General features: G+C 46.7%; 1 protein-coding gene across 4 annotated transcripts in view; it reads right to left on the bottom strand.

The window, feature by feature from the left end:
- Nucleotides 1-19,464, bottom strand: part of EEPD1 (endonuclease/exonuclease/phosphatase family domain containing 1) — a 217,049-nt gene that overhangs the window by 144,736 nt on the left and 52,849 nt on the right. For all 4 annotated transcript variants that reach the window (XM_035020906.1, XM_035020907.1, XM_035020905.1 and 1 more), the window contains 2 exons: nucleotides 17,608-17,693; nucleotides 16,544-16,676 (listed from right to left, as the gene is read on the bottom strand). The gene's annotated coding sequence lies outside the window, so the exon portion shown is untranslated. The remainder of the gene's footprint in view (nucleotides 1-16,543; nucleotides 16,677-17,607; nucleotides 17,694-19,464) is intronic.

Genomic DNA, 19,464 nt, shown 5'->3' with positions numbered 1-19,464 from the left:
ATACACACAGCAAATAAGCATAAAAAGAGATGCTGAACATAATATTCAAATTAAAATGACATGGGATACACCACTACCTATAAAAATGGCTAAAATCCCAAACACCAAATGCTGGCGAGGATGTGGAACACCATCAAATACCAGTGGGGATGCAAAATGACATAGCCACTTTAGAAGACAGTTGGCAGCTTCCTGTAAAACTGTTTAGTTAGAAACACTCTTACCATATGATCCAGCAATCATGCTTCTTGGTATTTACCCAAGGGAGTTGAAAACTTATGTCCACACAAAAATCTGCATATGGATGATTATGGCAGCTTTATTCATGATTGTCAAAACTTGAAAGCAACTGAGATGTCCTTCAGTAGGTGAATGGATCCATGAGCACGGCTACATTTGGACAATGGAATATTATTCAGCACTAGAAATAAACGAGCTATCAAGCCATGAAAAGGCACGGGCAACCCTTAAATGCATATTACTAAGTGAAAGATGCCAATCTGCAAAGTCTACATACTGCATGATTCCAACGATATGACATTCTGGAAAAAGCAAAACTGTGGAGACAGTAAAAAGATCAGTGGTTGCCAAGGGCTGGGGAGAGGGGGAGATGAATAGTCGGAGCACAGAGGATTTTTAGGGCAATGAAACTACTCTGTATGATACTGTAATGGTGAATATATGTCATTATATGTTTGTCAAAATCCCATAGAATGTACAGGAGTGAACAGTAATGTGAATCATGCACTTTGGGTGATGAAGATGTGCCAGTGTTGGTCCATCAGTTGTAACAAACATACCACCTCGGTGGGGGATGATGCTGATGTGGGAGCCCTATGCAAGTGTGGGGTCAGGGGATACGCAGGAAATCTCTGATGCTTCCACTCAATTTTGCTGTGTGGCTAAAAGTGTTCTTAGGGCGCCTGGGTGGCTCAGATGGTTAAGCATCTGCCTTTGGCTCAGGTCATGATCCCGGGGTCCTGGGATCGAGCCCCACATCGGGCTCCCTGCTCAGCAGGAGCCTGCTTCTCCCTCTCCCTCTCTCTCTCTCTGTCTCTTATGAATAAATAAATAAAATCTTAAAAAAAAAAAACTGTTCTTAAAAATGTCTATCAAATACTCAAGAAACAAAGTAGAATTCTTACTCTCTCAAACCACAGAGGCAACTACTACCTAGACCGCAGAGGCAGGAACCTGCTCAAAAGAAACTGGGCGGAACTGTAAATAAGAAAGAAAAGTATGGTGAAAACCATGTTCCCCTAGTTTTATAGATGTTAAGAATGCACCTTATTGTGTTTTCTGTGATGGAAGAGTTTCATATAGTATCATGATCCCAGTTAAATTTAAATTGTGGCATCTTTAAAGACTGATCGTTCAGAATTTAAAGAAAAGGGAATTAAATACTCGTAAATGCTACGAGCTCTTTATTTATTTATTTACTTACTTGCTTACTTGAGAGAGAGAGAGCGAGCACGTGTATGAGTGGGGGGAGAGGGGCTGAAGGAGAGGGAGAAAGAGAATCTTAAGCAGGCTCCATGCCCAGCATGGTGCCCAATGTGGGGCTTGATCTCACGACCCTGAGATCATGACCTGAGCCAAAATCAAGAGTCACATGTTTAACCCACTGAGCCACTCCGGTGCCCCACTCCAAGCTCTTTAAAAGCCATTATAGCTTTTCAAACCAGAAATAAAAAGGCCACTGACACATCCCACAGGTTTTCATATCTAATAAGGTAAATATTGATTGCTATGATCTACATGAACAAAAAAGCTCTTTGGTTCACCTACTTTGTTTTAAGATTAGAGGTTTCTGGATTCCCAAAAGTGAGAAAACCACTGTGGAGTATCCCTGGCGGTGAAAGGTGCATTTCTTGCTATGACTCCTAAGGAGCCATTGTTACTTAATTCCGAGCATCTATAAAAGTCTCTGGCTGGGCCTAGGTTTTTGGTCCTTCTAGTTTAGGAAGCTGGCTTTGCTCACCTGAGGGACTTTCACCAAAGTTAACTTTTTTTCCTTCTTCAATTTTTGTCTGTAAAAGAAAACTGTTTAGGGGCACCTGGGTGGCTCAGATGGTTAAGCGTCTGCCTTCAGCTCAGGTCATAATCCCAGAGTCCTGGGATCGAGTCCCATGTTGGGCTCCCAGCTCAATGGAGAGTCTGCTTCTCCCTCTCCCTCTGCCTCTGCCTCTCCCCGTTCATGCTCTCTCTCTGTATCTCTCTGTCTCAAATGAATAAATAAAATCTTTAAAAAAAAAAAAAGAAAAGAAAACTGTTTCTCTACTCACAACCCTGTTGACACCAGATGTGTGCGTTTTTCACACCAAGCAACTCTCCAATTTTCTGCAGACACCGACTGAATGTCCTGTAATTTAATTCAATTCTGACACTACCCAGAATTAGCGCAGACCCCACAGATTAAAGGGCTGGGTCCCATAAGACTGACTCCCCTTCAGATGCCAATTGCAAGTAGTTAAGTCGTTAGTTCACCCTCACTTCTAATGTGTCTGCAAATTGGTGGTTTCCACCACCCCATCCTGGGGCTGATCCTTTGCTATAATAGCCCACAGAACTCTGGGAAACACTTTGCTTGGCATTACTGGTTAATTAGAAAGGATCCAAACTGACAGACAGATGAAGAGCTACACATGACAACATGGAGGGCTCCCAAGCTCAGGAGCTCCTGTTCCGGAGTTTCGAGGTGTTCCACCCTCTTGGCACCTGGGCGCATTCACCAACTCAGAAGCTCTGACCCCTTCACTTAGGGCTTTTTATGGAGGTTCCATTATAGGTAAGTTTGATTAAATCCTTAGTCATTGGTGATTAATCCCTAGTCCCTTTTCTCTCCTTGGAAATTGGGGGACGAGGGGGGTTGCGAAGCGGAGAAGTGGCTGAAAGAAGTTCCAACCAATCATGTGGTCGGTTTCTCTGGCAACCTGCCCCCATTCTAAAGCTACCGAGGGCCTCCAAGCCACCACTCATCTCATTAACATAAACTCCTGTCTGGTTTTGAAGGGGCTTATTATGAATAACAAAAGATGTTCCTTTCACCCTTACCACTCTGGAAATAGTTAGGGTTTTAGAAGCTCTGCCCCAGGGCCTGGGGATGAAGACAAAATATATATTTCTTCATATATCACAATATCACAGTATATGGTGCTTGTCATTTTTTCTTCGTCTTCCTCTACTTTTTGCCCTTTTTCTATTTTCGTCTTTTTCTTTTTAAATTTTTAATTTTCTCATTTTTTCTTTTTTTAGTTTTAAATTTTTTTTCTTTCTTTACTTTTAGTCTTTTCCCAGTGTTGCTTTTTTGCTTTATTCCTTATCACCTTTTGCTTTTTCTCATTTTCAATTTTTTTCTTTATTATTTTAATCCTTTTTCACTTTTTGCTTAGTTCTCATTTTCTAATATTCTTTTTTTCTCATTTCTCTCTCCCTCTTCTTTTCATTCCTTTTTTCTTTTTTTATGTAGTAAGTTAGTGTTGTTAGCACTAAGTCCCGCACACTGCAGGGCCTCTTGACCATCTCTGCTGAGGAGGAGGCCACGTAGGGCGAATGCTGGTCTCTCAAGGCCATTGGCAAAGATCATGACACTCATACCATATCTCCAGAGCCATGGATGTTGAAACTGAACATCGAAAACTGCTTTCCCTTCTTCCCTTCCACCACCTCTCCCTTCCCCTGAACCACCTTTTACCTTTGAAACCAACTAAGAAGCAGGACAGTGACCTCCATCACTCTGTCCCTCTGACCAAGGCCCCAGGTGAGATCTCTGTTGTCAGGACCAGTGGCCACAGGCTGTGGCGCTCAGCAGGAATGATGGGACCCTTGCCCTCTGCCAGCCTCCTGTAACACAGATGTCAGCCAGGCCCTAGCTCCCTGTCCTTGGATGGTCACATGACACCGCTCAAACTTCCATCCCCTGGGTAGCAGGGCCCCCAGCCAAGTTCCCAGTCTCAGTGGGGATTCGTGAAAGGCAGACATGTCGCCAGGTCACTCTGACTGGGATTTTGTTCCAGTGAATCCTGGATCTTTCTCTCATCTTGCATATTTCAGCTGCTCCCTTCTCGCTATCCCGTATCTACCCAGAGAGGCTCAGCTCCCCTACCTGACTTCTCCTGAACAGCACTCATTCAAAGCCATTACCTATCTTATTAAAGATGCAGGGTGGTAAGTGTGGGGGTTACATCAGAGAAGAGCACAGCAGATAAAACAGACTGTCAGACATGACATTAGTCTTTTTTTTTTTTTAAAGTAATGATTTTTTTTTTTTAAGATTTTATTTACTTATTTGACAGAGAGAGAGATAGCGAGAGCAGGAACACAAGCAGGGGGAGTGGGAGAGGGAGAAGCAGGCTTCCTGCCGAGCAGGGAGCCCGATGTGGGGCTCCATCCCAGGACCCTGGGATCATGACCTGAGCCGAAGGCAGACGCTTAACGACTGAGCCACCCAGGCGCCCAACATGACATTAGTCTTAAAGCCTCTGGTATCCCCTCTCCTGGGCCCCATCCCTAACTGGGCATGTTCACTGGTCTTCTCTTCTGTTCCCTCAGACTCAACTTCTTCCTGGGTCCCTTTACTCCCCTTCAACCCCCTCCTCCTCACCCTGGGTCACCTACTCCAATCACCCCTCACCAACTTAAAACACAAAAACCCTCTCTCTTTAAGGGCATTCCTTTTTAAATTATTTTAGAAAGTTTTCTAACTTTATTGAGGTATAATTGAAGTATGCTAAACTGGTTTGTGGCTATAACAAATAAGATCCCAGGAACATTCACATAGAAGTCTTTGGGTTTCACACTCTCATTTCTTGTCGTAAATACCTAAAGGTAGAATGATCGGCTTGTATGGTATGAATGTGTAACTCTTTAGGAAACTGCCAAACTGATTTCCAAAGTGGTTATCCCACCTTACACTCCCCCCAGCCACGTATGAGTGTTTCAATTGCTTCACGTCCTCACCAACATTTAGGTATGGTCAGTCATTTTCAATTTAGTCATGTTGTTGTGGTTTTGTTTGTTTGTTTGTTTCAATGCACAGCGGTTTTGCTACCTTTTGGCTTCATTCCTACCAGGGGGAGCACATGCTTAGGTTTCCAGAGAACAAAACCAGGTTATATCTGTTGCACCAGTGAAGTGAATAGTGTCCCTCTACAGTGTCCTGGTTTCTCTCCTTCTAATCTTGTTGGCCATGCCCCCAGGCTGTCCATCCACAGCCACAAAGGCTCATCCAGGCATTGTGGTCAACAAAGACTTTCTGTCCTCTATAAGGGAATTTCTTGCTTTTCTTTTTATTTTCTTTTTTTTTAAGATTTTATTTATTTATTTGAGAGAAAGAGAGAACTAGCAGGGGGGAGGGGCAGAGGGAGAAGCAGACTCCCCACTGAGCAGGGAGCCCACCTAGTGGGGCTCTATCCCAGGACCCCAGGGTCATGACCTAAGGCAGATACTTAACCAACTGAGCCACCCAGGTGCCCCCTTTCTTGTTTTTCTTAAAACAATGTTTTTCTTATCACAGAAGGATTATGGGAAGCAAGGAGTGGCATAATGTAGAGATATCCAAATAAGGTCAAAACATATCCACAGAGAAACCTGCACGCTAATGTTTACCGCAGCTTTATTCTTAATTGCCACCATGTGGAAGTAACCAAGATGTCCTTCAGTAGGTGAATAAACAAACTGTAGCATATCCAGACAATGCAATCGTACTCGTCAATAAACAGAAATGAACTATCAGGGGCACCTGGGTGGCTCAGTCGTTAAGCTGACCTTTGGCTCAGGTCATGATCCCAGGGTCCTGGGATTGAGCCCCGCATTGGGCTCCCTGCTCAGCGGGAAGCCTGCTTCTCCCTCTCCCATCCCCCCTGCTTGTGTTCCCTCTCTCGCTGTGTCTCTCCCTGTCAAATAAATAAATAAATAAATAAATAAATAAATAAATAAACAAACAAACAAACAAACAAACAAAGAAACAAATAAATAAATCTAAAAGAAAAAAAAGAAATGAACTATCAGCCACTAAAAACCTGGGGGAGCCTTAAATGCATACTGCTTAGTGAAAGAAACCAGTCTGAAAGGCTTGGTAGTGTATGATTCCAGTTACATGGCATTCTGGAAAAGGCAAAACCCTAGAGACAGAAGATCAGTGATTGTCAGGGATGAGGGGTGGTGAGGGGAGGGATGAAGAGGTGGAGCAGAGGAGTTTCAGGGCTGTATAAACTATTCTGCATGATACTATAATGGTGGATACACGACCTTATGCATTTGTCAAGATCTATGGGAGTATAAGACAGAAAGAGTTAACCCTATATAAACCATGGACTTCAGTTAATTATAGTGTATCGATTCGGGTTCATCAATTTTAACGGTATACCTCACTCATTCACCATGTTCACAATAGGGGAAGCAGAGAGGTGGGCCTTGGCGGTTGGGGCGGGGGGGGAAGGAAGAGGTACATGGGAACTCGGTACGTATTTTCTGTTCAATATCTATGCAAACCTAAGACTTCTCTAAAAAATAAATCTAGTATTAAAGAAAAATCCCAGTAGACGTTTTGCAGAAATTGATATGCTAATTCTAAAATTTAGTGGAAATACAAAGAACCTAGATTTGCCAGGACACTGGTAAAGCAAATTAAAGTTGGAGGGCTCACCGCTGCCTGAGTCCCAGGCTGAACGTAAAGCTACAAGCACCAGGACAGTGTGGTGTTGGCGTAGGTAGCCAGGCGCATGAGCGGAAGAGGACAAGGCGCGTGGAGGTGGACCCCCAGACGCAGTCAATGAACCCACGTGGGGAGAGGAGCATCTTTTTAACAGCTCGTACTGAAGCAACTGGACATACCCGTAGAAACAAAGAACCTTGACCCGTACTTCCTACCACACACACACAAGCACTCCAAGATGTGGGATGGATCGTAACATAAGAGCCAAAGCTAGAAAGCCTCTGGAAGAAAACATAGCAGAATAAAGTTTTTAAGACGGGACAGAAAAGCACTGATAATAAAAGAAACAATGAGTACATTGTCTTTCTTCAAAATTAAAGACTTTTTATGAAGAAACACTCTTAGGAAAATGAAAAACAAGCCTCAGGCTAGAGGAAAATATTTTATAATTATACGTAAAATATATGTATATATTTTATGCCTGTATGCATATGCCTATTCATGTGTATACACATGAACACACACAGGCGATCTGGCGAAGGACTCATATCCAGAATATACAGCCAGGTCCACCAAGGGATGATCAAACGAAAAACAAGACAAGAAGCCTGTTGCTGGGAAGGGACCATCCTCATGGTGTCCTCATGCATGCGTCCTGCCCGTCCATCACTGCAGGGCCTCTTGGCCCCTTCCTTAATCACGGTAACTGTTTGGGGGGATTCACATGTGTTTATAGAAGCCCAGTGACACTCCCAAACTCAGGGGAACTGACTGAGCTTTCAGGGGCCCTGTGGGCCTGGGGGAAGTCACTGCTGTCCACCTTCCTGTCTGAAAATGAAGTCTCAGGCCACTGATTGGTAAGGGTCCTTTCTGCTCTGACCCCTCAGTAACCCCATGGTTGGGAATCCAACTGTCCTGTACAATAACAGGATGGAGAGGGGGTTGTCTTCCCATCAATTCTTTCCACTTCAGGGCTGTGCATCCTGCTTGTGAAGTTACTTGCTTAATACAGTTTCCAGAATAAACCTTTGCTTAGATCCCGCATTACGTGACCTAATAACAACAAAAATAGCTACTCTAATAAAGGGTTCTCTCTTGACCTCAAATCAACTCTGAATATCAGGTGTAATGAGTCACACTTTATGGATTGGAAAAAATGAGGTTCAGAGAGGTTAGGCCACTTGCTCATGATCACACAGCAAATACTGGCAGAGCCAACCTCCAAACTCAGGTTTTTCTAACCCCCAGAGCTTTCTATACTCCCAATAAGAGAGCAGTGTTTATTTGCTTTTAAAGAGTTATACTCCTTTAATGCAGAGACTGCCTTTCAGGAGGGCCTGCAGCGGTGAATGAGTCTAAGATTCACGACATCTCCAATTCCTTGACACATGGGAAAACAGCATGAAACCAGTGAGGTGGAGGTGGGTGAGGACTTCATACCTACTCAGAGGACTTCTCTGAAGCTTGAAGCAATTCTAAATACAGTTCTTCTGAAACTACCAATAATTAGGGTACCTAACACTATTGCATACGATGTTTGAGCACTCCAGTAATCCCATGAAATAGATATGACTCTGAAAAGTTCTCACAGCCTCAGGAGGTAGGTCCTATTGGTACCCACACTTGGCAGATAAGGTAGCTGAAACATGAAGTGGTTGAGGCCTTGCCCATGGTAGCTGCCTGGTAAGTGCGGGAGTGGATGGGTTCCCGAATCCCGTCCCATTATTCCATTTTATTCCCTGTTTAGCTCCATCACCATCTGATTTATGTGTTTATTTTCTGTGCTCTTTTTCCTATCCTGTTAGACTTGACTGTCATAAGGGTAGGGAGCTAACACTTTTTTTTTTTTTTAGTTTATTTATGTATTTATTTGAGAGAGAGTGACGGAGAGAGAGAGAGCAGGCAGGCGGGGGAGGGGCAGAGGGAGAGAGAGAGAAGCAGGCTCCTCACTCAGCAGGGAGCCCGACATGGAACTCGATCCCAGGACCTCGGGATCATGACCTGAGCTGAAAGCAGACACTTAACCCACTGAGCCTCCCAGGTGTCCCAGGAACTAACCCCTCTTTTTCACATCTGTAAACCTAGCTGCTTGAGACACGATAGATGCTCCAGCCCTAGTTTTTGAATAAATGAACAAGAAGCATTACATTGCTTCCCCTTAGGTTCTGGGCTCATCTCTTCTAACAGGAAAAGGAGGAGCCTAATTCATAGGAACCTAGCAGATCACTGAGCCCGGGTTTCCATGGGAGGTGACGTGTTTCCAGAACTTGGTGGAGAGTTCTAGGTGAGTTTGTGGAGATGAGGGGAAGCTCATCTTCCCTTCCTTTTGTCTCCTGCTGGTCCCACCCCAGTTCTTTTGCCAGGTTCCTGCAGTGCTGGTCAGGATGGCAACACCCCTCACCCCCCGCCATCACCAGGGCATAACCCCCAGTGGGCCAACCACCATTTTCCTTCCCAGAGAAAATCTGTGAAGCTGTCCCTGCTCTTCTTTCCACGTGTGGCCTGTGCTGTGAAGGTAACAGGGAAGGGGCCTAAGCTGAGACAGAGAGAGGCCCAGAGCTCATTTGTTTGTTTTTCAAGTGAAAGTAAAAATGGGGGCACCTGGGTGGCTCAGTTGGTTAAGCGTCTGCCTTCAGCTCAGGTCATGATCCCAGGGTCCTGGGATCGAGCCCCACATCGGGCTCCTTGCTCATCACCGAGCCCCTCATCGGGCAGGCTCAGCGGGGAGCCTGCTTCTCCCTCTCCCCACCCCCACTCTCTCTCTTTCTCTCAGATACATAAATAAAATCTTTTAAAATAATAAAAAATAATAATAAAGTGAAAGTAACAATGTTCTGCTTCCAGGGCTGTCACCAAGGGCTGTGATTAGCTGGTAATAGACAGCAAGGTGTGTAAATAAAATCAATTTTAAACACTATTCACCATTCAGTGTTCAAAAAATTCCAGAATGTGTGCTTGAGGGAAGAGCTCAAAACTCATTCAGGGTCACTGGCAATGAATTATAACTCACATTTTCGAAATGTTAATGTCTCACTTATTATCATGCTGAGGAGAATAATCAGGTTCTGCCTTTATGTATCCACTTTGTCTCAGTCGTTTGTCTGTGAAATCTGTTTGCTTTTGTATGCGAAGAATTCCTTGGTTTTATTGAAAATACATTCGCATCGCACAGGAGATTTCCTGTGGCGGTCCATTCCCTTGGTGGCCCCAGTGAGCCGTGGCCCCTGACCGTCCTTCCCCGGTACTCATGCCGCTGTGTGGTCCTGTCCCTTGAACGTGGGCTAGATTTGTGACTCACTCTAACCACAGCGGCGATGCTGTACCAGTTGTGGGACTAAGCTGGAAAGAGACCCAGCAGGTTCTGCTGTTGTGCTTCAGGCGCCCTGGGCCGCCATCTAAGAAGTCCCGTTAGCCACATATAGAGGGAGGGTCCGTGAGACATGGAGAGAGAGGGGAGTCCAGCTGTCTTGTGTCGGAGTTGAACCGAGCTGCCAGGCAACCCACTGGCTCCGTGTGTCACCGGAGTGAGCCCCTGGCCAGCCCAGCAGAGGAGTCACACAGCTGAACCCAGCCCAGATTGTACAATCAGGATAAAACAGTGCTTGCTTTATGACACTAATTTTGGGGGTAGCTTATTAGGCGTCAGTTGATCATCAAAACATTTTCTGAAAGCAAAGCTCCTCCATCTTGGCTGCACATCACAACCTCGCGGAAATCCAAAGGTGCCATGCCCCAAGGTCCCCGCCCACCCAAGACTTTGATTTGACTGGTCTCGGATGAAACAGCGTTTTACGTATATAGTTTAAAATTTTATTTTTAAAATCAATGCACAGGATGAATGGATAAAAAAGATGTGGTACAGTGAAATATTATTCAGTCATAAAAAGCAACGAAATCCTCATCCATGCCACAGTGGGGAGGAACCTCCCAAACAGGCTCCGTGAGAGGAGCCGGTTACAAAAGACTGCAAATTGGGTGATTCCATGTACACAAAACACCCAGGACAGGTGGAGCCGTAGAGACGGAAAGCAGATTGGTGGTTGCCAGGGACTGGGGTTGGGAGAAATGGGGAGTGATCACTCCGTGGGGCGGTGAAAATGTTTTGGAACTAGGCAGAGGTGGTGGTTGCCCAACGTTATGAAAGTACTAAATGCCACTACCTCGTTCACTTCGAAATGAACATTATAAAGGTTAATTTTATGTTATGTGAATTTCACCTTGATAAAAAAAGAAAAATAGAAGAGGGAGACAGAGAGGATGTTGGAGTAAAGAGCAGGGGAGGGACTGGGCCACTCTTGCTGGCCTGCGAGGGGCAGGACAGTGCTGCCAGCCAAGGATCGGGAGTGGCCTCCCCGTGCGATCGGGGGAAGACGAGGAAGCGGATGCCCCCCTGGCGCCTCCAAAAAGGAATGCAACCCTGCCAGCACCTCGACTGTAGCCCAGAGAGACCTGTGTTGGAACTGTAACCCACAGGACTACAATATGATACATGTGTAATGTCTTAAGGCACAGAACACGAGCACACGTCCACACACACACACACACACACACACACGCGCATAGCACGCACACTAACATTAGCTTTTCTTTCTTGAAAAAAATTTCCTTTTGGGATGTATCAGTTCTAAGTTTTCCCATATATATAGTGTCATGTAATCACCACAGAATACAGAACAGTTCCACCACACCCCAAACTCCCTGTGCTCGCCCTCTGCAGTCACGCATTCACCACCCCTGCTCCCTGGCAACCACTGATTCATTCCCCAGTGCTATATTTTTTTCCTTTTCCAGAACATCCTTGCCTTTTTCCAAATCTCAGGGGGGAAGCATTCCTCTTATGGTGGGCGTCTCTTGATTGTCCTTTCCCTCATCATTTGATATCTCTCTTGTTCCTCATCTCCTGAGTAGCTTCAGATTATATCCTAGTCATTTTGAATAGTACATCATGAGAATCTATGTCTTGTTTAAATCCTAAAGAGAATGCTGGATTTTGTTTTGTTTTATTTTAGCAGGCAGCTGGATCTGGCTAAGCTGCAGCCTCAAGTCTTGACCCGCCTTCTGTGGACTGTGGTTCCAACGTCAGTTCAGTTTTCAAAGACCTTTGAAACAAGAGTTTCAAAGACCTTGCAGATCTGTGTGGATCTGCTCTCTGTCGCCAGTGGCCATTTTGGGGGCCCAGGTGATGCTCTAATCCACAGTTCAGTTCTCAAAGCACACAGAGCATAGACATAAGGCCAGGAGTTCATATGGGGCTTTTCTCTTAAGTTCTGTCCTTTCTGAGATCATTCTGACACTCTCACTCCCTGTGGCCCTCTGGTCAGAGAGCTGGGGGCGTTAGCTTCCCTGCTATCCTGGGCACTCCCCAGAGCGTGTCTGAGTATGGGGCCATGCAATGGAAGGCAGGGAGAGAAAAAGAGCAATGGGATTTTGTCCTACCCCCTGAGAACATAGCTTCTGTGGTCAGAAGGAAGATTTTCCTCTCTTAGAGCTTTAGGTACCTTCTTGGTTATTGTCACCACTGCCACTGCTGCTATGGGCTTAGCTGGGGGTCCAGGTGGGAGGATGGGAGGAACCAACCAGGGGCTTTCCTTTCTCTGACACCCAGGAGACCCTTTACCCGCTCCTTGGGCCAGAAAGCGAGGGTTCCTTTAACAGCGTTTTCTGTTTGCATCTGGTATGTGTTTCCAATTTTCAGGCTGCCTCTGAGTTGAGAGGCCAGATGGTCCCAGAGGAGAGAAAATGGGAGACTCAAACCAGGTTTCGTGGCACTTCAAATTCTGATCTCCTTCCCCAACCCACCTGCTCCTGTTCCCTTTCATTTGTCCTCAGATAGCTGCTCCATGGATTTATTGTTGCATTCAATGGGAGAGGCATGGTGGACTATGCTTATTCCATCTTGCTTAGAACAAGAACCGCAATATATATATATTTTTTTCGAAGATTTCTTTATTTTAGAGAGAGAGCGTGCATGCACATGTGGTGGTTGGGGCAGAGGGAGAGAGAGAATCTCAAGCAGACTCCCTGCTGTGCGTGGACCCCCCCCCCAACGTGGGGCTGGATCTCACAACCCCCCAAAATATATTTTTTAATCTAATTCTATAAACAATAAAGAAACCTTGCTTAAACGGCAGGCACCATGCCCAAACTAATTGCCAAGATTGCCTCTTCTAGGTGCATTCTTCCTACTGCCTTGGGCCCTCTGGCCACCTCAGGGGTAGGCTGAGGCAGGCTCTGCCCTGATAGGGTGCTCCTGAGGCATCAATTCCCTCTTCTGTAAAATGGGGGTAACTATGGTGCCCACTTGGTCGTGCCGCCAGGACGAGATTATGGAGGCAGCACGCTTTGCCCAGTGCAGGCCCACAAGTGGCACTCAGCAAATAACCATTTATATTCGTTTCTCCTAGATGCGTGGGCTCAGCTGAACCAGCATGTAGAGTTCCCCTTGAATCTCCAAGGACTGGCAGGTCTCTGGGACCAGACTCCATTTTTCATGATAATTGGATGCTTGTTATCACCTAACATCTGACTTGACAGCTATTTAACACTTCACCGAGAAAAAAACAAGCAGCTGTGTCTTGGTGGCAGTCAGATGGCCAACACATCAAAATGAGTTGGCACGACCTGTACTTTACCTACAGTCAAGTTTTAGAGACCTCATCTTCTTTAAACAATTCCACTCAAATGTTTTTCTCTCAATTTCTATGAAGAGGCAGGGAAAAAAGAGAATATGTATTTTCCTCTAGCATTTTAACTTAATGTGTGAGGTCACACTTAAAAGCAGCTTCCACACATTTGGCAACAGTTCAGGGACAGTCTGGGCAATGGCGAGGGGTAATGGCCCCACCTCAGAGGTGGGAGCCAGTGGGAGCCAGTGACTGGGGTAGTAATATTCCACTGCCTTCACAGAGAAACCCAACAGGGACCGTGGCAGGAGAGAAGGAAGAGGGGAGTGTGGAAGGGAACAGAGCCAGGCAACGGCACTGCAGGGACCCCATTGCTTTGGACTTGTCCACAGTCTCTGTGCTGTTAGTCCTCCCTGGAAACCTCAGGCACGTGGGTCTAGAAATGAACCAAAGCCAAAGGAATATCACAGCCACACTGATGGAGATGTGGAATTAGGGAGGGTGTTGACATCAGATGAATCTGTTCTTAGTAGTTACTGCTCTTGTCTGAGCCTTGAGTTCTTTTTTTTTTTTTAAGATTTTTATTTATTTATCTGACAGAGATAGAGAGCACAAGTAGGCAGAGAGGCAGGCAGAGGGAGAGGGAGAAGCAGACTCTCCACTGAGCAGGGAGCCTGACGCGGGGCTTGATCCTAGGACCCTGGGATCATGACCTGAGCCGAAGGCAGACGCTTAACCGACTGAGCCACCCAGGCGCCCCTGAGCCGTGAGTTCTTCACGTGCAGAGCAGGGAAACGAACATCCACCTCTTATAACTTGGCAGAGATTAAATGAGATAATGTGTATGGCACAGCCGTGAGGACTCGGTGCCCATGGGACCTTGGTAGTGGTGCTTTCTTTTTAGAGTACAGATGTCCGATGGGACCAATCTGCCTCCAAGATCTAAGAGAGATGATCCCAAATCCCCACCCTGCCTACTACCAAAGGGGGGCTTCCAGCGAAGCCCTGGGCATCAGGTTTCTTGCTTCCACTCCATTGTACTTTCCTCAGTTTTTAAAATCTAACCCCTAGGTGACACTGAGCTCCAGACTCTCTCTCTCCAGCTCTCTCACCATCCCTCAAGGCCCTGTGTGTGGTCCAGTAGGACTGATGCCTCGGGGATACGGAGGAGATTTACATTATAAAAACACAGTAGTACAAAACAGCCTAGGACAGCCTGGTTTGTTGGGGGTTTTTGTCCTTCAGACATTTCTGCCCGTCCTCCTCTCCCCTTCCCCCCCCCATCCCGTCTGGTCCCCCCAGCACACTGCTCCTACCCTGAAGGGCTCCCACCACCTCCCTGTGGCCTTCGCCCAATTCAGACCCAGGCCGCTCCCACATCTAAAGTCTCATTGAGTTATTTTCCCAAAGACATGGGGCTCTTTTCCAAAGGCCTCTGGGACCAGCTGGTAGGACACAATCCATCTGTTTTGCTCTGCGATGTCCCCTCTGCCAGGGTGGTGGCATCAGCAGTCTCTTCCTCTCCTGGAGCGCAGGGACTATGTTCACCTCCGTTACTGCCGTCTCCCCAGTGCCCTGCACCGCTCCCCGCACCAAACATACCCCGGATAAACACAACCTAATTGGCTGATGGCATAAATCATTTTGTGATGCAAATTAGATAACCAGTCTTTGAGAACAGTGGCACTCCTGTCACTACCACCATGACAGGTCATGGGATGTTACTCCCAATTTGGGCCACACTGAACTGATCCGGCTTTGAATGCCAGTTCACTCATGGCTCAGTGTTTGACCTTGGGCAAGTCACTTCAACCTGACTCTCCATTTCGTGACCTTTAAACCAGGAGTGATGATCGCTATACTCAGAGCCAAATTCACCGTGAAGGTAATGAAGCTAAACAGGTAGGTAGCCCTCACTTCTAAATAAATATCTGCTTTTGTATCTGATTTTTGTGTTGGCAAGTCTGTGCTCATTTTCTAAAAAGGCTCCCCAAATTGTATGCAAGTTGGGCAACATGAACCTGGCTCTTGGTCGGTGTTGTGAGAATGTGAGATGCGCGACGAGCTCGCTCTGGAGAGCTCCAGGAACGAAAGGAAGACTTGTGACCTGGGGTGGGGGGGAAGAGGTGGGAGGTTGGAATATGTCTCACAGGCACCCCTCCCCCACTGAAGGCCCCACAAACTTGGGCAAACTTCCCTGAATCGAGCTTCTCCCAGGCAGAGACTGACCCATCCTTTTCTGGGGGTGTCAGGAAAGGAAACTCGGGACTCAAGCAGGTGACCTGGCAGCATTCCACTAGCCTCTGCCAGGCTCCCCTTGCTCAAACCCCTGTCCATTCCCCGTGGCTGACATGGTGGCATCAAAGGGGAGAAAGCGTTCCAGCCGCGGCCCCCCACACCTTCCCCAGCCCAGCAAAGGCCCTGTTGCGGACACTTGAGACATGGCCCTACTGTTAATTATTCCTGTGTTCTGTTTCCTGACCCACAGGTCCACAGAATCAGACTGTGGATTAATCACCATCCTTTGTTCATGACATGCTATTGTCGATGGTCCATATCTGACCTCCTGTTGCTTCCTCAGGCTTTTTGTTTTACTTTTTAATGTAATAAGGACTGAAAACCCATCACTCAAAACCAAAGCTAGAACCATGACAGAAACCTACAGCTTACTCTGTGTGCCCCACCGCACCTGTACTTTCAAACACCGAAGTCCAACCCCATCATACCACACCTGGTTCGAGGCCTCTGCTGTCCTTCTTACTACCTCAGCGCCACCGTGGGGAAGCTGGCTGAGGGGTGGCGGGGCAGGGCTGGGCCAGGTCCAGTCAGCCAGACCAGACAAGTCTCCCTTCTCTTGGAGGAAGGCGAATGGCTAGGGTTGTGCATCCAGAAATTTCTATTCGCCTCTGATGAACCCAAGAGTCCCCCCCTCACGACTGTTAACTGTGTCTGACATCAAGTAGGGGCACTGGCTGGATGGAACAAGGCCCAGGAATTCTGTGTTCCCTGAAAAGTTAGCCATAGACATTAGTCTTCCCTGTAAGCGCAGGAGTTGCTCCCTCGTGAGCTTGCTCTGAGAGAGCTCATGGCCAACAGCCCTTGATGGTGACCCCCAGCCACTTGATCTAACTGGAGGCACAGCAACCACAAGCCGGACAAGCCACATTCCCTCTAATCCTACCCCCTTTCCTCTCCACCCCAAGACATATTAATTCCTTTAGAATAAATCAAAATGGGAAGAAAGGCTTACCCAAGTAGAACTTACCTGCTTGAAAATCCCTCAGATTTCTTCTACTTTGGAAAACCTTGTTTTCCCCTCCTTCAGTACTGCCTATATTAAAAGCCTTCTCTTGATAACAAAGAGCTTTCGGGTTAATCTTCAACCCTGGGTAGATTTCCTATACAAGGGCAAAAAGAAGCAGATCAGTGTGGTTCATTTAATTGAGACTTTATAAAAGTCTCTGTGTGGTCCATTTCGGTTTAGGCATGGAACAATTCAGTAGTGATATGGCATATTGCTGCAACCAGGGCAGGCTTGAGGTCAAAATACAAGAAGCACCACAAAATCAAGTATTTCCTCTCCAAAGGGCTTTTTCCAGGTTGTTCTCAGGCAAGAAGTTTTTACCAGCACAAGTCTAAAAACAAGAAAATTCCTCCCAGAGACATAGTATGACTCAGACAGATAGGGCAGTCAGATTAGGTGAGCATCACAGAGCAGGGGGCCGTCTCAGGGTTCTGGGCAGCCCACATCTCAACATCTACATCTGCACAGACCCGTGCAGTAGCAGGTAGTGACCAGGAGAGCGGGGTTCCTGAACAGAGGGCCTAGAAACATGAACTTTGAGCAGTTGTAGCCAGAGAGAAAGAGACCCCTTTCCTATTCTAGTTGAAGCCCTTGCAGAAGGGGTGAGCCATCCAGGGCAGACTGGAGGGCGACAAGGAAGTGTGTGGGTACAGAAGATCAATAGAGAATGAAAGAAGACACTGTCAACTGGAAGGGGCTGAAACATTTCCCACAGCTCCATCTGGCTACAGTTTCACCAGCCATTAGTGTGATGGCCTTGGAAGTGAATATGGGAGATACGCCCTATATTTATTTGTCCTTGGTGCCTTCTCATTGAAGTTTATGATTCAATAGTTTACTCTGTAGCATGTGATTGGCTACAGGAGTGTAACTTAATCAGGGCTATTCTATATACAGATTTGCCTAACCTGAAAGCCCACTCCTCCCCTGGGCAGCAAAGTCTCTGGCCTGTAATGGGTAGATGGGAAGTTGGGTCATCCGCGGGTGACATGAGAATGCAGATGACATGAGCACTGAGTGCCTACCTGTTGGCTTCACCTGGGTTTTGTTCTGGAGCCAGGATGCTCCCAGGCACTCCAGACAAACCGAGACCACTGCGGCTTCTGCATGGCTGTGAGCAAAAGGGAGAGGTGGATTTTGAACTACAGATGACTTATTTTCCAGGTCAACTTTGGGATGCCAGTAATTTCATTTCCAGGACCATCTGCCTAGAGCAGAGGAGGGCGGCTTGCTGTGGGGGAGGGGAGCTATGCCCCATCCGTAGAGGAAGGTCCTGCAGACAGCTGACAGTCTGCATGTGGGAATATTTACGGCACCTGCACAAGTGAATGCCCATTTGTATTTGTATTCAAGAAAACGATAGTAATAGATGCTCAATTAAACGCTAGTGGTGTCAGAGCATGGGGCTCATGTCGAGTAAGTAACCTCAAGCTAACGGGCCTTATCGGTGCGGAAGGACAGCAGTAGCAACCACAGAAAGGTGGGTGGTGAGGACTCCAAGGTGGGGGAAGAAACACGGTATTTTTGTTAGAGCTGCATTCTCACGTGAACAGTTAATGACTATGACGCAGACCTGTGAATAGGATATGACTGAAAAGCAAACTGGTTGATAGAAGAACAATGTGGAGAATTTTGTAAAAGAATTTTTAAATTAATGTTTGTATTCGTTCCCTATTGCTGCTATAACAAATTACCGCAAGTGCAATTGCTTAAACCAACACCAGTTTATCTTAGTTTTGGAAGTCAGACGTCTGAGATGGTTCTTAAAATCATGGGGTGATCGGGGCTGCATTCCTTCTGGAGGCTTGAGGGTAGAATTTGTTTCCTTATCTTTTCCAGTTTCTAGAGATGGGCTTGTGGCCCTTTCCTCCATCTTCAAAGACAGCAGGGTGCTGTCTTCAAGTTTCAATCAATCTCTCTCTCTCTCTCTGTACACACACACGCACACACCCCCCTGCTTCCAACACTACACCTCTGCCTAACCCTTACAATGACTCTTATAATTACAATAGGGCCACCCAGATAATCCAAAATAATCTCTCCACCTCGAGACGCTTACCTTCCTTGCATCTGCAAAGTCTCTCTCACCACGTAAGGTAACATATTCCCAGGTTCAGGGAATTAGGATGTGAACAACGGTGGGGGCTGAGGGCTTTATTCTCTCTCCCATGATGTTGTAAAGGGTGAGTCTTAAAAAAGAACTTGTTTTGTAATAATTCTAGATTCAGAAAAAAGTTGTCAAGGTAGCACAGACTACTAAGTCTTTTAAAAACATTTTTTCATCTCTGTTTAGTCAGGGTGTACAAATGTTTTTGCACTGAAAAACAGTCGAAAACAAATGAGCCACCTGTGAAAGTGCTTCGTGTTCTTTGGGAAAAGAAAATGCTGTTTCGTGCAAGGCGTTTGTGACACCCTGGCTGCCTTCCGAGGAAAACCACACCGTGTTCCTTGATGGGAGCCGCCAGCTTGCTCCACCCCTGGGGACTTCCTGGGGCCCAGACCTCCCGGCCCATGCAGACCAGTAAAGTCAAGACGACTTCTCTCTACCTGTTGGGAAACACATTCCACTCCGTAAGTCCTTCTTTGTGTCACCTCCTTCCTGTTTCCCTCAATTGTTGCCTTAGATGCTTCTGGGCCTTTGCCACCTATAAGTGGCTGGGCAGGTGGTACCTGGGATCCTTTGCCAGGTAGCTCTGCTGAGTCATCTGTGCCTGTGTGGTGAGCCCGCCGTCCTCGGGGATGCTTCCTGGGAGTCTTAGGGACACTGAGCTCCCTTCCCCGGCTCCAGCCTAAGAATTGTCCCTGCCATTTGCCACAGGTTCTGGCTCTGGAACAGAGCTAACCCCGATGGTGATTTGAGGCTACTGATAGGCACGATGGCT

The sequence above is a fragment of the Mirounga leonina genome, unplaced genomic scaffold (genome assembly GCF_011800145.1).
Source record: "Mirounga leonina isolate KUSES-001 unplaced genomic scaffold, KU_Mleo_1.0 Mir_174, whole genome shotgun sequence".
NCBI lineage: Eukaryota > Metazoa > Chordata > Mammalia > Carnivora > Phocidae > Mirounga > Mirounga leonina.
The sequence above is the reverse complement of the archived record's forward strand: the minus strand, read 5'-3'. Positions and strand labels throughout refer to the sequence as shown.